This window comes from Xiphophorus maculatus, chromosome 18 (genome assembly GCF_002775205.1).
Source record: "Xiphophorus maculatus strain JP 163 A chromosome 18, X_maculatus-5.0-male, whole genome shotgun sequence".
Classification (NCBI taxonomy): Eukaryota; Metazoa; Chordata; class Actinopteri; order Cyprinodontiformes; family Poeciliidae; genus Xiphophorus; species Xiphophorus maculatus.
In genome coordinates this window covers 30,178,843-30,193,297 of record NC_036460.1, presented here as the reverse complement: position 1 = coordinate 30,193,297, position 14,455 = coordinate 30,178,843, and the positions used below count along the sequence as shown (strand labels likewise).

The window sequence follows — 14,455 nt, the reverse complement described above, 5'->3', positions numbered from 1 at the left end:
GAAGATGAGAAATTATGAAAATAACAAAAAAGATGCAGCGCTTTCTGACCTCAAACGGTGCAAAGAAAACAAGTTCATATTCATTTAGAAACAACAATACTAATGTTTGAACTCAGGAAGAGTTCAGAAATCAATGTCTGATGGAATAACAAGGCGGTTTTCAATGGGGTTCAGTGCAGTGAGCTCTTTATTTTATCCAAAGTTGTAGATTTATATATGGTGCATTAAAAAAACATGTGTGATGTGGGTGTAAACATGAGGAAAGGAAGGAAATTTTGAGTCATTTTCATGCCAGAGGTAATAAAGTCATAAAACATTTTCTAAAGTAATAATTAAAAAAATCTGTCATTATTCTGACATTTAGAAAATAGAATTAATTTCTGTAATCCAAACTGATCCAAAACAATAAAAGTTGAGTTTGATTTAATCCTAAGCAGTCAGAAAAAAAAATCTAATATATATCTCCATGCAGTGTATTTAAGCATGTGGCTTTAACTGTAAATACTCTGCTAAGCCGTCATTCATCCTAGAGTAGTTCTGTTAAACATGAGCTGCTGAGTTTTTCTATGGTGAATGTAAATATAATGAAGCAGCACATGCTGTTTTCAGACGGAAACCACAGAAATGCAGTAAACACGAGTTCTGGGAGGAAGTGCAGACAGACAGAATGCTCTGTGGAAATGACAGGCAGCTAATTTGATCCAGTATGGCTGCCGACGGCGATACGGAGCGGAGCATCTTAAATAACCTCGTTAGAATCGGAGTAAGTGTCTCTTTCAGCTGTGTTTACGCGGCTCGGCTGAGTAAACGGACTCTCAGAGAGTCGTAGGGAGGCAGGATCCGAACAGCACAGGCAGGGAAGTTTAAACAGTCCACAAACGTCCACTGGTGTACTTTTATAGACATAAGTGAGCGGGGCACTGGAACTGCAGCTGAGACGGGATTCTTAGAAGTGAGGAGGAGGCAGTTCAAATTTAAAGATGCAGAAAAACAACATTCAGAGAACAAACAGACGATTTACTGGAAGAAACCCATTTCCTTTCAGCAGCTGTAGCAGCAGGGCAGCACAGATGTGGATCAAAGATCAGACTTTTCACTAATAAAGAAAATAATGCACAAGGGTGCAATGCTCAGAGAGATAAACAAAGTCCCTATAGGACTATTAAATGTTAAAATTCATGATTGTACAAATACTAAAACATATAGCAAGGGCAGCAAGTTTAGGCTTCAATATCTTTATAAAAATTCCAGTATAATTTCATTTGGGCAGAAAGACTGAAAGGACAGATGACTGGTCATAACGGCTCCTGAAGGCCATCTATGATTTAGATGAGCACATGCTGGATTTTAACATTTGTGTTGTATACTTTGGTGGTAAGTTTAGAAGAAATTTTAATTTTGAAACTGCTGCATCAAAGTTTCAGGTCTGTCATGTCTCATGAGAACGTCTTGAATTTTTCTGACGGTGCAAACTAAACTCATTGTCATATTTAAAACATTTAAACATCTGCTTCTATTCCACCTGCATGCAGATGGGATTTAATAATAAAGGGCTTACAGAGAACCCAACGGAACCGGCGCAAGAGAAACTAGAGGAGATCAGACAGGAAATGACAAATCAACTGGACTTCGGGGGAATTGGCAGAGAGAAAAACGCTCAGCAAGGGAACGGATGAATCTGGCCAGGTGAAGGGGAAATCCACAGGCTGCGAACTACTGGGAAGGTGGATGAGTGGAATGAGAACCAGGCGTGATGGACCAGGAGAAGGCAGAGCAGCTGGGGAAGAACCTGAGCAGAGAAGCTACTGGAGGATCATTAGAGGGGATTTTACACAGTGTTGTGTAAAATCAACTGTTTGGGGCTTTACATCATGTTATAATGTTATTCCTTCATCAAAGACATACCTGGAGTGCTGCCTTGATTTTTTCATGCATGTTTGAGAAATCCCATAATTTCCATGGCAACCATTCAGCTGTGCAAAACACCTGGGTAGAGCTAGTTCAGCTCCTCAACCAGTTTCTAAGCTTCCTAGTTTCCGTCTCACAGAGCGGCCCTTCCTTGTGGCTCCCCCACTCAGCTCCTTCAGACTAGCCAGCAGCAATTAGCAAACACCCGGTGGAGCTGCACATGATAGGAGCTACTTACCACACATTGGTTAACAAAGGTAAAAACATTGTTAAAGGGTTAAAAGAGGAGCCATCTTGTGATGGCTTCCTGAAGGTGGAGTTTCAGAAAGAGCAAGAGTTTCTAAAGAGACAGAGGTAAAATTTCAAGGTGTCAAATTACAACGGAAAATTTTCTTTTATGTCATATTTGATATATAGCATTTTTTTTTAACAACTGAAGTTAACATTGTAGCTTGATTGTGCTATAAAATGGCACCAAATGTCTGGAAAACGCATAACATTGCCTCTTTGAAAGGATGTACAGAACATCAAGAACTCAAAATAAACCAAATACAAAAAACTAAGGGAGACCCAAAAGCACTCTCTGAAAGAAGCCTCTTCCACTTTAGCTCTGGCTCACAGAAAAGACAAATTCATTGGTTTAAGCAGCTACACAGATAAAGGTTTAACATTCTGCACAATAGGCATGTGTCCTACAAAACAAAAGCTACATTTAATAGGTACTTTTAAATGTACATACGACAGGATAATAATTGTTAGTATAAATATAATTATTTTAGCAGCAGATGATTTTCTGCTTTGCAATAAGAGCAATCAGATTATGTTATACAGGCTTATTATTATTTTTACCTCATTTTTATCCAAGGCTGTCATACTGGGAGTATCTTAAAGTGCCTACTTGGGATGATATTGGTATAATTTCACATTTTATTACTGCATTAAAATCCACAATAAGTTGTGTTTTCTCTGGTTTCCCACATGACAGAGAAACATCACGAGGAAAACAGCAGGAAGTCGTCTGGGAGATAACAGAAGAAGAAGAAGAAGACATATGTCTTCACTGAGCTATCTCTAAAAGTGGACTTCCTGTACGGAGAGCCAAACCAGGAATCATTTCCTGTTAGCAGTTCACACCGAGGTCAGAGGAACAAACTGCACAGATCTGCATCTGGGCATCAATTTCCAATGTGTTTGGATTTTGGTCTGAGTTAAATTTCCTGCATGAGGTCAATAATTTGTACTTTGGAAAAAATACAAAAAATGTCTCTTTTATGTGGAATGAGACGGCCTACTGATAGATGAGACTCCGTCCTTTCAGTGAAGCTCACAGCTGGAAATGAGGTGTGCCTTGTTGGGGCTTCCAGCTAGAAAATTATAATTAACCTCAGCTGGACAGAAAACATGGAAAATGTTTCTCTGATTGTCTGTATCTGATTACACCAGTGGAACGTATAGAGTGACTATAAAGAAGAATTCACCTCCTTGGATGTTTTACTGTACGTTTTTAACTGTAATGTGCATGCTACCTAAATGCAATTACTATTTCCCCTTCAATACTACTAAACACAAAACCATTATCACAATGAGCCACATTAATATGTATAAACATCACAAAGGGCATGAAATCCTGCTCTTTATATCTGGCATTTCAATTCCTTCATATGTGCCAGAATGAACTCTGTGAGAAATGTCCAGGAATTTACTGAACATACGGAAGCAAAACTACAAACAAAACTGTCAGTCTCATCGCGCTGGTATCCATTCAATACCAATACGCACCTTGGTATTGATAGTATTGATATTGAGATCAGTGTGCCCAGCCCTATCTGGAACTACACAACTCATTTCAGTGTAAATGCATGAGATGCTGTGTGTTTCCCCCCACAACAGCCTAACAGCGTGAGTAAACACAAATTCATTATTCTGGCATCAGACACCACAGGCTGGAGGGACGCCACCACCAGCAGGCGGCTGAATGCTGGCCCAAACCAATCTTCATCCATAACTCTTCATACGCACAAACATGACGGAGTGGGTCGACACTGGAGTGTTTAGACTGCAGGCTGGATGGAGATGAATGAATTCTTAAGTCACGCTTTTCACAGATCAGTTCAAAGAGAGTGCAGAAACCTGAAGAGGTCCTCGCGAGCAGGCAGGTGACTTTCCTCAGATGATTAGTAGCTGCAGCACTGAGACGTGTAAACAGAGAAAACGGCCGGACACGCAAACACAGCTGCTATCTCCTGCAGTTTGGGATCAAAGTGCGGCACTGGCGAGAATCAAGACCTGTCATTATCAGATTACCATCTGCAGTGACAGGAGGAATTACACCTCAGGAAAATCCCTGGCTGTCATCATTCAGAGCTCAGTTATCCAGCAAAATCATATGTTTGACTGAGAGCCTGGGCAACAGGCACGGCTGTCCCGGCCAGAGATGACTGGGTTTCACTGGCAGCCATGTTCTCCGATGTGGGAGTGGAAACTATTAAGAACAGCTTTTTGGAAAAGGCTTTTATTTTCGTTACGGTAAACGATATTTTAAAAAAAGGACTTGTTGCCACTGTCCAACTCCCTTTTTTCAGCTCAGAGTTTCCAGTTGCTTAGTCGGAAGGAGCTGAGTAATCTACTGGTCCGGGCGCCGGCGCCAAATACGGAGAAAATAAAAAGAAGCAGATTGGGTTTAGTTAAAGCCAGCAGCTCCGGTTGAAGAAACTAAATGATAAAGCTAACTATGAAGAGTGCTTGTTTGTTTATTTATTGAATATGTACAGAAAAAAAATACATTATGAGGGATAATGTCAAAACTTTAGTTCTATGTATCAGAGAGGGTAGAAGTATAAACTTATCAAAATTCCCACTCCTTAACCACCTACATAATCTTACATATAATAAATAAATCTGTATTTAGTAGTTAACTCATTTAGTTTTAACTGCAGTGGATAATCAATCATTACTTCATGATGATCATAAAATCAATAACAGAAACACAAACAATAATTGGGTAATAATATCCAGCAATAGGCCTGTCACGATAGCAAATTTTGCTGAGCGATTAATTGTCTCAAAAAATTATTGCGATAAACGATAATATTGTCTGAAGACCTTTTTACACTGATTTAATGGAAATGACGTAATAATGCAGGTGATTTCCTGCCAAAGATAGATACACTTTATTTTCAAAAGAATATTTAACACTGGAGCTGATAAACTAAATAAACAAAACAACCAAAAATAAAATGGATTCTCAGTGTCCATTAACAAAAAATGTACTTGATAAAAACTAAACATAAAGCCAAAGTGGAAATAAATACTGCATTCAACCAAAAGAGTGCAGATTATGAAGTCTGTATATTATGTTGCCCTTCAGTAATAATTAGATTTAAATAGAGAAAATGGGCACATCTGACTACCTGATGCAATAATTCACACTACATGATTTTTTGCTCCTATTTTTCCCCTTATGACAATCTTAGAACGTTGGTCTTTCTAAGATTGTGTGGTGTGTTACGGTAGATCGTCGTTGCCGCTCCGATCTAAATCAGGGGTTTTCCCCGACTGGGATCTTAACGCAGCCTGTTGAATGTGACAGGCAGCCAATCAAAAAGCGCGGATTCTTCTCAGTGTTTTCTGAGGGGAAATTACGTCGGGGAATCCCAGACAGCTGATACGGCGAAATCCGAAGTCCAGCGAACATTGGAGATGATATGTGTTAACAACATTAATGTTTATTCAACATGCAAAGAATATAGAAATGACAAGAGGAGCAGTTGGAGCGAAATTGCTACTGCAGTTTATAAACCCGGTAACTTTTCAGCTGTTCTTCGTTAACGTGACGTAAATAGTTTATAATGATTTTCATTCAGTCAGGACTTTACGCTGACACTAGCCACATGCATTGCAGGTAGATTGTAGTAAAGCATTGATAAATGCCTGGTTTTAAAATTAGTTCACTGAACTTGTAGCCATTATTTTGTTCCCATTGTTGGACACCACACGGCAGGAACGAACCCGATCGAACCGTTATACCTAGGATTTCTGTCGGCTAATGTGTGGTCTGTCAGGTTTGAAAATGGGCCGACAATCGACAGCTCTAAGATCGTAGTGTGTGCTCTGGGCATTTAACTAAGGAAACGAGGAAGGGAGGGTCAGTGGAGAGCACCGGAGTTGAACCTTTTTTCATTCGGTGTCATCAACAGAAAGAGAAAAAGGTCGGAAGAGACGATAATGCCGATAATTGAAATGACGTCGATAGTTTTAATTTATCGTACGATTAATCGATTTATCGTTTATTGCGACAGGCCTATCCAGCAATAATCATATGTGTATATGATAATTTGAACAGTTTTACACTAAGTTCAAAATTAAAATTATTCCAGTTTGACTCCACTTACTGATACACCAAAGTTTTTACTTACAGTTCTAAATTTGCACAATTTAAACTATGATTCCCCCCATAACGTAGAAATTTACTCCATAGTCCTTTCTTTATTCTGTCTTTCTTTCTTTTTTCATCCTTCCTTCCTTTCTTCTTTTCTCCCAAAGGCCAGATAATTATACACTGAATTAATCCAGAAGTGAAGCATCCCATCTGTTGGTTGGTGACAGGTGAGGTATGCTATATAAAGGTACCATGTGGCAAAACTTATTGATCTGTCCAAACGATTGGTGACAGACTGGCTGATGCGGGGACCAAACTGTGTATGCTGCAGCTTTAAATGGATAGGAAGGCAATGCACCATCATGTATTAAACCGTCACACACACAGCACTGTGTGGGAAAATATCTGTTATCCTAATAAATAAACCCTAAATAACTCAAGTGGAATAAACTGGCTCTAACCCTTGTGCAGCGCTGCATTATGAATGTGACACAATGTGTCAACTCAGCACAGAACGCTGAGCAGTACACCTCATCACCATTTGTCTTCAGTCACATCTAGCCTCTGGTTTCCCAAAATGAATAGAAAGAGGAAGAGCATCTCCACAATGAGTCAAAACAAACGGTTTGGAAAGTCCTGAAGTCCTGAAGGAAGGTTCTGAAAAGAAATGTTCTCAACATCTGATGGGCGTCAAGAGACCTGGTTTTCTTGCTTTACCCATGAAACGTCAGGAGAAGTGGAGGCAGTATGTGTCCTCCACCAGATGGTTTTACTCCAATTTTACCCAAGTTCAGCGGAGACGGCAGTGGGAAATCAGTAGGAAAGAATGGCAAGCAAAGCATTATTCCACTGCTAAATGGATCTGCTGACTTTTGGCCTGGTACGTCCCAAAGTGGTGAGGCAAAGGAAGGCAACGAGGCTCTATCAGCAGCAGTAATCAGAAGGAGGAGAGGGCACAGAACAAACAGGACTGAAGTGCTCAACGTGTGGGAACAACAAGAAAGAGAATATTTAATGTCATGTTTAAGAGAATAGAGTGGTCCTCTGGGTTTGGGGGTCAGTCTCTAGTCCCAAGTAGAGGAGGTCAAGCATCTTGGTGTCTTGATCACAAGTCACAGACAGGACTGGAGCAGTTGGACCTTTGCTCTGGGTCTAACTCGGAGAGGAAAGCACTGAACCAAAACATAAAGCTTTTACATACACAGCTCTATCTGTTTTCAATCCTCACCTTTTATGATCAGAATCTCCAAAAGAATGAGATCCAAGATACAAGTGGAATAAACAAGATCAACCACAAGATGTCCAGGTTCTGGTTTAGAGATGGGAGGAACTCGAGTTCGAGTTAGTTGAGACGGTTCAGGAATCTAATGCAGACACTTCCTGGACAGGTACTTCCTGTTGGGATGAGGGGTACCCAGGGATAGACCATGAACCTACCTGGGAATACCTTGGATGTCTGAGGGAAACTATAGATAGGTATATTGTAGGTGGGTAAGACCTTGATGGTTTACATAAACTGAATAAGAAGATCTCAAAGTTAAACTTAAATCAGACCCAACGTCTCTTGAGCTAAAATTACGATCATTATTTATCAGTGTAGTGGTAAACAAACGGGAAACTCTGCCGTTCTTTAGATCAGTATCCTCAACAGAACACAGTGGTCATCTTTAACAACAGATTTGAGCGTTCATCCCTTGCCCAGCGCCACCTGCGCTTGTAGAACATGTTCACACATCCTCCGTTTTGTCTCCAAAACAAACACAACACCATGTTGCTCTCCTTCTGGCAGCCTGAAGGCACAGCTTTGACTTCCACGTCATGTAACACACACAAACACACGCACACACTCTCTCACAACAGCAGTGTGACTCACCAACTCTCCTCAATCCTCTTCCTCAAGGTTTGATGCTGTCCTTCTTTTGACAGCTCATTTCAGTCACAAGCTTCAAAACCCTTCCACATCTTTAAAAGTACACTGAAGTATGAACATTGTTTGGTGGTAAACTAAGAAAAAAGAGGGAGTGACAGTGAGGGGGTGGAGGCTGGGGTAGGGAAGGAAGGGAAACGGAGGGGAGGGGATTCAGCGTGGGATATCCCTTTGAGTCATGGAAGTTGATCCAAACAGCAGACATGCTCGCAGACAGCCAAGCAGCTCTGAGTGTCTCTTTGTATTGTCCTGTCAGTCAGCGCCCATAACACTGTGAGGACATTCAGTAGCCTCTGGAAAAACTTATCCAACTTCCTCATAGCGCCGTCAGTGGAAAACATGCACAACATCCAGAGTGAACACACCTCCTCTGTTTTCACACTCACTCTGGGTCTCTTCATGGATGTGTTAAAGGGGCAATATTACGTAAAATTGACTATTATGAACTTTGCTTCAAGAAATCTTTGAATCTCCATGGCAACCATTCAGCTGTTGAAAACGCCTGAGTGGACATAGCTCCGCCTTGGAGACACAGCTCCTCCTCTGAGCTGCAGTTTAAAGGCTACCGATCTTCCGTCTCACAGAGCTTCCCTCCTCTACGTCTCCCCCACTCGGCTCCTTCAGACTAGCCAGCAGGATTTAGCAAACACCTGGTGAAGCTGCACGTCAGCTGAGCTCATTATACATTATAGGAGCTACTTCTCAGTGCAATAGTGGTAAAAAAAAACAAAACAAACAAACATAGTTAAAGGGTTAATAGAGGAGCCATGTTGTGATGACTTCCTAAAGTAGGAGTTTCAGAAAGAGGAGGAGTTTTTAAAGAGACAGAGACCCAATTTCAAGATGTTGAATTACAAGGTAAAATGTCTTCCATGTCATATTTGATAAATACAGCGTTCTTTTAACAACTGAAGGTAACATAGTTATTTGATTGTGTTATAAAATGGCACTATGTGCCTGGAAAACACATAATGCTGTCTCTTTAAAAATGTAAAATGTTGGTAAAAATTTTATTATTCCCTCTACAATTTCAGATTGAATAGATATTGTTATTGTTATATATATAATTTTTTTGTGTTTGTGTCCTGCGGTGTTTTTCTCTTTCCCAGTGTATACATGTGTATATACTGCATAATAGTATATACACATGTATAACAGTTTTCTTCACCACATTCTGCTCTTACTATGTACTTTGCTCATATACATAAGAAAGAAAAATGACAGCAAATGATCAGAGGTCATTTCTGCTTTTTAAGTTGGAACACTGTATTGCTGACTGAAAAACTAACAAGTACATTTTTTAATTGTCTTCCTGGGGCATCACTGTATACAAAGGAGAGTCAATATACAATGAGCTCATCCTTAACCAAGCCAAAATATCCTTTGCTACCATGACAACTCCTTGGGGAAATGGCTATGTTGTATATTCACTTGTAGTAAAAAAAAAAAAAGTATCTTTTAGTTAGAATGATGTTTTTAATGACTCCTTTCAGAGCGTTGTGAGAACCAAAGTGACCGTGATCTGAGCAGCGTTTGGACCTTTGGCCTGAAGGCCTTCTGCACATGAAAGACAAAAGACAATGAAGGGAGGAAGTAGTGAGGGAGGAGAGAGAGGAATAAAAGGGAGTGGAATCTACAGAGGTCAAACCAGGGTGACATTCTTTCTGATGGAGTGAGAGACACGTGTGTTAAGTTTGTGTGAAGAAGAAGAAGAAAAAGAAGAAGAAAGAAGGCAATTGCGGCATACCAGAACTAAAATGACCTCTGATCTCTTGACCTTTTCATGATATTCTGTGTGACTGGCTGTTGGAGTGGTGGAGGATCACACTGGGCTTGAAAAGAACTGTTCACCTCCAAAGAGCCGGTCTTGTACTGTCACCAGGGCTACCAGTGGAGCAGCAGCAGCAGGCAGAGTCTGTGCATCTGTCATAAATGAGTCAGACTTTGATACAACATCCAGCTTTATCTGGTGGCATTTGCTGCCAAACATTCAGCTGCTTTCATCAGAGCTGGTGACTGGCTCATGTAGAAAGAATGTTGACATTTTCATAATCTCTGAAAGACGGCACTGATACAGACATGTATGATATTGCCGAATTATGTGCTTATAAGTCCTGCTGCTGTGCCCCCTAGTGGAACCATCTGGTACCTGGTTTCATGGATAGTCGCAGTGCGGCGACAAAAATACCTCAGAAATGTTTTCTCTTTTGTTTTTTTGGCATGCTTACACTCTTAAAGCAGTAGGTGATTTTTTTTTATTTTAAAAAACTGTCATAATGTCCTGGCAGTACAGCATGAGACATATAAACTGTGAAAATAATCGAGCCTCTTTGCCTCCTCGTTGTGGTCATACTGCCATCCGCAGAAATGCACTGCACAGTTAGAAACAACTGATGAGACAACTGGACAAGAGTGGGGGTACAACCTGGACTCCAGTCAGAACAAGATAGAGACACAAACAGCCAATAATCATGCACACACACACATTGAAGCTCTTTAGCTAAATTGTAGGTTAGTTGCGATCCAGACGCTCATTAATATTCGTGTTATGTGAGCACTGTGTTCATGGCAGACGGGGAAGGGTTTCTGTTTACAGTGCAGCTAGTGAAGTGAGGTGAAAGCTAGGGGTCGAAAGCGCATGCATGTTCGACGACATGCTAAAATTACAGCGCCATGTAGTGACCCGGCGTGACAACTACGGCTGACTGACGATGTGTTGGCGGTGCCGTCGAAACGTGGAACATTTTCCCAATAAGCATCTGAGAATACCGTCAGTTTCCAAGCAGTGACCTGGTGTAAACGTAGCCTTAACGGCATCGTTTTAAACATCCAGAGATGAGAACATGCAAAGCCCAAACAGAATGGTTTCAAACCCAGAACCCCCAGGTCAATAAGTTATAAACCATGTAATTTTTATCACATGGTTTTTGTAATGACAATGACAGAAACCAATATTGAAACTGAATATTGAAATCAGTTTCAATATTGATTGATTGAAACATTGAGTCCGTCACTTCAGCACTTCAGCAGTGCCGCAGTGATACTGAGAAACTACATGAACATTATGACAGTATTCTGGACATCCAGCAGCACCTTCTGCTTGATCATAATCAATGTCACTAATATCATTAGCAGCTAAAATGAGAGAAGAGAGAGCAGCCAGAGGAGGCATTAGGACCCAACAGAGAGGGAATGTGGGAAAGAAAAGGATTGGTTAGATGTTTGGAGGCTGGGGACTGGGGATGGGGCGGTAGATAGAGCGCCTCTGTGCTGGCCTGATTATTCTCTCAGCAGAATGAGCTCCCCGTAACAAAGGATTTATTATCACAAGCTGGAGAGCGACTGCACTTTGGAGACTGTGCACAGCCGTTTTCACTGGCAGCCACCGAAAAAATGTGGAGCAGCTCAGCTTCGGTTGGGTGCTTCAAACAACAGCATACTCTGTGCACGGGTCCATAAAGCAGCCAATGTTCGGGCAAGGCGGAAAAGCAGGGGGCTAGAGTGGTGGTGTCAACCCAGCTACGTCAACACCATGTTCCTGGCAAAAGGGAAGATCAGAGTCAAAGTGGAATTTAAAAATAACAGAACGCACAATTTGTTAGGTCAGATTCACCTGGAAAGATTCTCCACTGCACGCTCCATCTTTACGGGTTATGATTCCCACTAGCTTTGCCGCTATTGACCTTAAAATGGAGAAAATAGGAATCACACGAGTCATGTCAGTTTGTATCCAGCAGCCTCCTGCTTATTTGTATCCACTGGTCTCCCTGGATAAGGAGCAGTTGCTTCCAGCAGAGGTCTGACAGCATCGCACAGTTCATCAAGTGCTGAGCTTGTCATTGAAAAGTATTGAATCCATAGCTCTAATCTAAAACCCCCAACAACAGTTTCCAAAAAAAATCCACATAGTCAATCTCAAGTTTAAGGGACTTATCACTCAAAAGAATCAATAGCTGCATTTCAATTGCGCATATTATTGCACAATTTGACATTTTGAAAATAAATGTTATTAATGGAAACATGCCAATTTTGAAAAAACTCTCCTTTGATAAAAGGTTTTGGCGCTAGGTTAAGGTGGTTATTGGCCGGATCAAAATTGGTTTTCTTTGCAAAACTGCAATGGACACTTTTTTTTTTTGCATCACACGAGTCACATGTTCTACAACCAGATGTTGCCACTAGCGCAAACTACAAAGAAGAAGACAAGAGGAACAACACAATCGCAAAATTGTGTTTTTTCAACATCAGCAAAATACTGAAAAAACTCAGCTGCTGCTGTTCTATAGATACCAAAAGCCTTAGAAAAGGCATCGCAATCCTTTCCATAAAAAAATCTAAGTGACACATTCTTTAGATCTCGGCATGATGTGTTGCTTTTCAAAATTGCATAGTCAATTTTATGTTGTCAAACAGGTTCTATTTGAGTCAGTTTCTACTGCACAAGTCTGGCAGTAATCTATCCGGAAAAAACCTGGTGAAATTGGAATTAACTTACCAAGAATTGTGGTTACATAGTGGCAATAACTTTTTCAAAATGAGCCATGGTGATTTGGGAAACATCTTGCCTTAACGAATGAAATCATTTGAAAAACTTTTCCACATTTTCAAGACAGCAAATATCTTTGTGGCAGGCTGGTGTGTTAGGGAACACTTTATCTCATCCGCCACTCTCTGACTTCATAGCAGAGCGACTTCTCAGCCTGTTCAAGACTGTTGTGTCTGTCACTGATAAAACAAGAACAGTTTTAGTCTGAACTCCAGGTTGATCATTAGTACCAATAAAGGGTGTCTCTTTTGGGTAATCATTGTAAAAACAGCAGCTCTCCAATCCGGCGTCGCACCCACATGCTTCTCAAGTCTTCAGGCAAGACATCACTGGCTACATAAAGCTCTCTCTGATAACACTGTGATAAGTACAACTGGAAAATGTAACCGAAGGCGACACTTTGCCAAGAAAACATCACAAGCAGCTGCATAAAGAATTCCTGTACAGAAGCCGACATTATTTTTCCTCACCTAAACATAAAGAGGAACGTAACAAACCAGGGCATAAAAGGCTAAACTTTCACTCCGTTAAAAGCAGACATGCAGGGTTCTGGTGTGCAATCTGTCGCCATGCACACCTGCACACACACATCAGGATGATCACACACTCTTAGTTCCTCAGAAGGCTGCAGCCCGCTTTCAAACAGCAGTGATCCTTTGGTTGTGGTGAGGCAATGGGTGTGTTTTACCTGGTGGAGTGATGGGTGTTGCAGGCCGTCCGCTCTGACAGGTTTAAGCGACCGGTCCGTTGTCCCAAAACCCAACAATTCTGACTGGGATCCAGTGAGGAAAGACTCCTGATCTCTGTTAGCTCCTCTCTCTCACCGTCTCTGCTTGACACACACATTCACCCAGTGTGTAACTGACTGTCATAACACACACACCGATCTGAAGCCATGTGGCTGAAACTCTTCTGACACACTCTGTCTGTCTGGCTGCTGCAGCTCCCACCGCCTCTCCTCTCATTCACATGTTCCTGCTTTCTCTCTCTCCCTCAGCATTACCAGTCCTCCACCCATCTACACATACACACGCACACACACACACACACACACACACACACCGTACCCTCACCGTGCCAACACTCAGGGTTCCTTCAGCAGGGAGACACAAGGCGCTCATTCTTTTGGATGAAGAAATGCCGTGTTGTTCTGAACAAACGTTAACCTGAGCCTGGACTCATACTGTAGGTAAACATGGTGCTGAAAATGAGCGGAATACAGTCAGGGGGTAAATGTTCGCTGGAAAACAGCCACATACACTCACACACTGGCAGCACTGTTATGGTGAACAACATTTTCTTTCTGATAGAGACTTTCTGACCCAGGAAACCAGCATACAGCAACTCTAGATAGAGAGGTGTTAGATATGGTTAGTCAGCAAAACCCAGCGCTGCTTCTGCTGATATTAATAGGATGCTAAAGAATGTTTTTTTTCTTTTTAAAGTGGGCTCTGTTCGCAAGATTCTGGTTCTGGTTAACGTTTGTGCAAAACAACATGGCATTTCTTCAGAGGAATCAGAATCTTGCCTCCAAACTAGGGCTGGAACTATAACTTATTAATTCTGAGTAATTAATTAAACAGATTTTAAATGTGTTAAGAATGTTTAGGCAATAAATCAGATTTATTTTAATATATATATAGAAAGGTTCCGGTGGGAACCTTTGTGTACCTCTGGTACCTCTGCAGTCTTGGTC

At 41.2% G+C, this 14,455-nt stretch overlaps 1 protein-coding gene across 2 annotated transcripts in view; it reads right to left on the bottom strand.

Moving 5' to 3' along the window:
- phldb1 (pleckstrin homology like domain family B member 1) overlaps nt 1–13,654 on the bottom strand; it is a 100,525-nt gene extending 86,871 nt beyond the window's left edge. The window contains exon 1 of one of the 2 annotated variants that reach the window (XM_023351754.1): nt 13,448–13,654. The gene's annotated coding sequence lies outside the window, so the exon portion shown is untranslated. Of the gene's footprint in view, nt 1–8,159; nt 8,255–13,447 lie in introns of those variants that run through there. The other variant, XM_023351753.1, reaches the window with a different exon arrangement.
- Nucleotides 13,655–14,455: the final 801 nt, after the last annotated feature.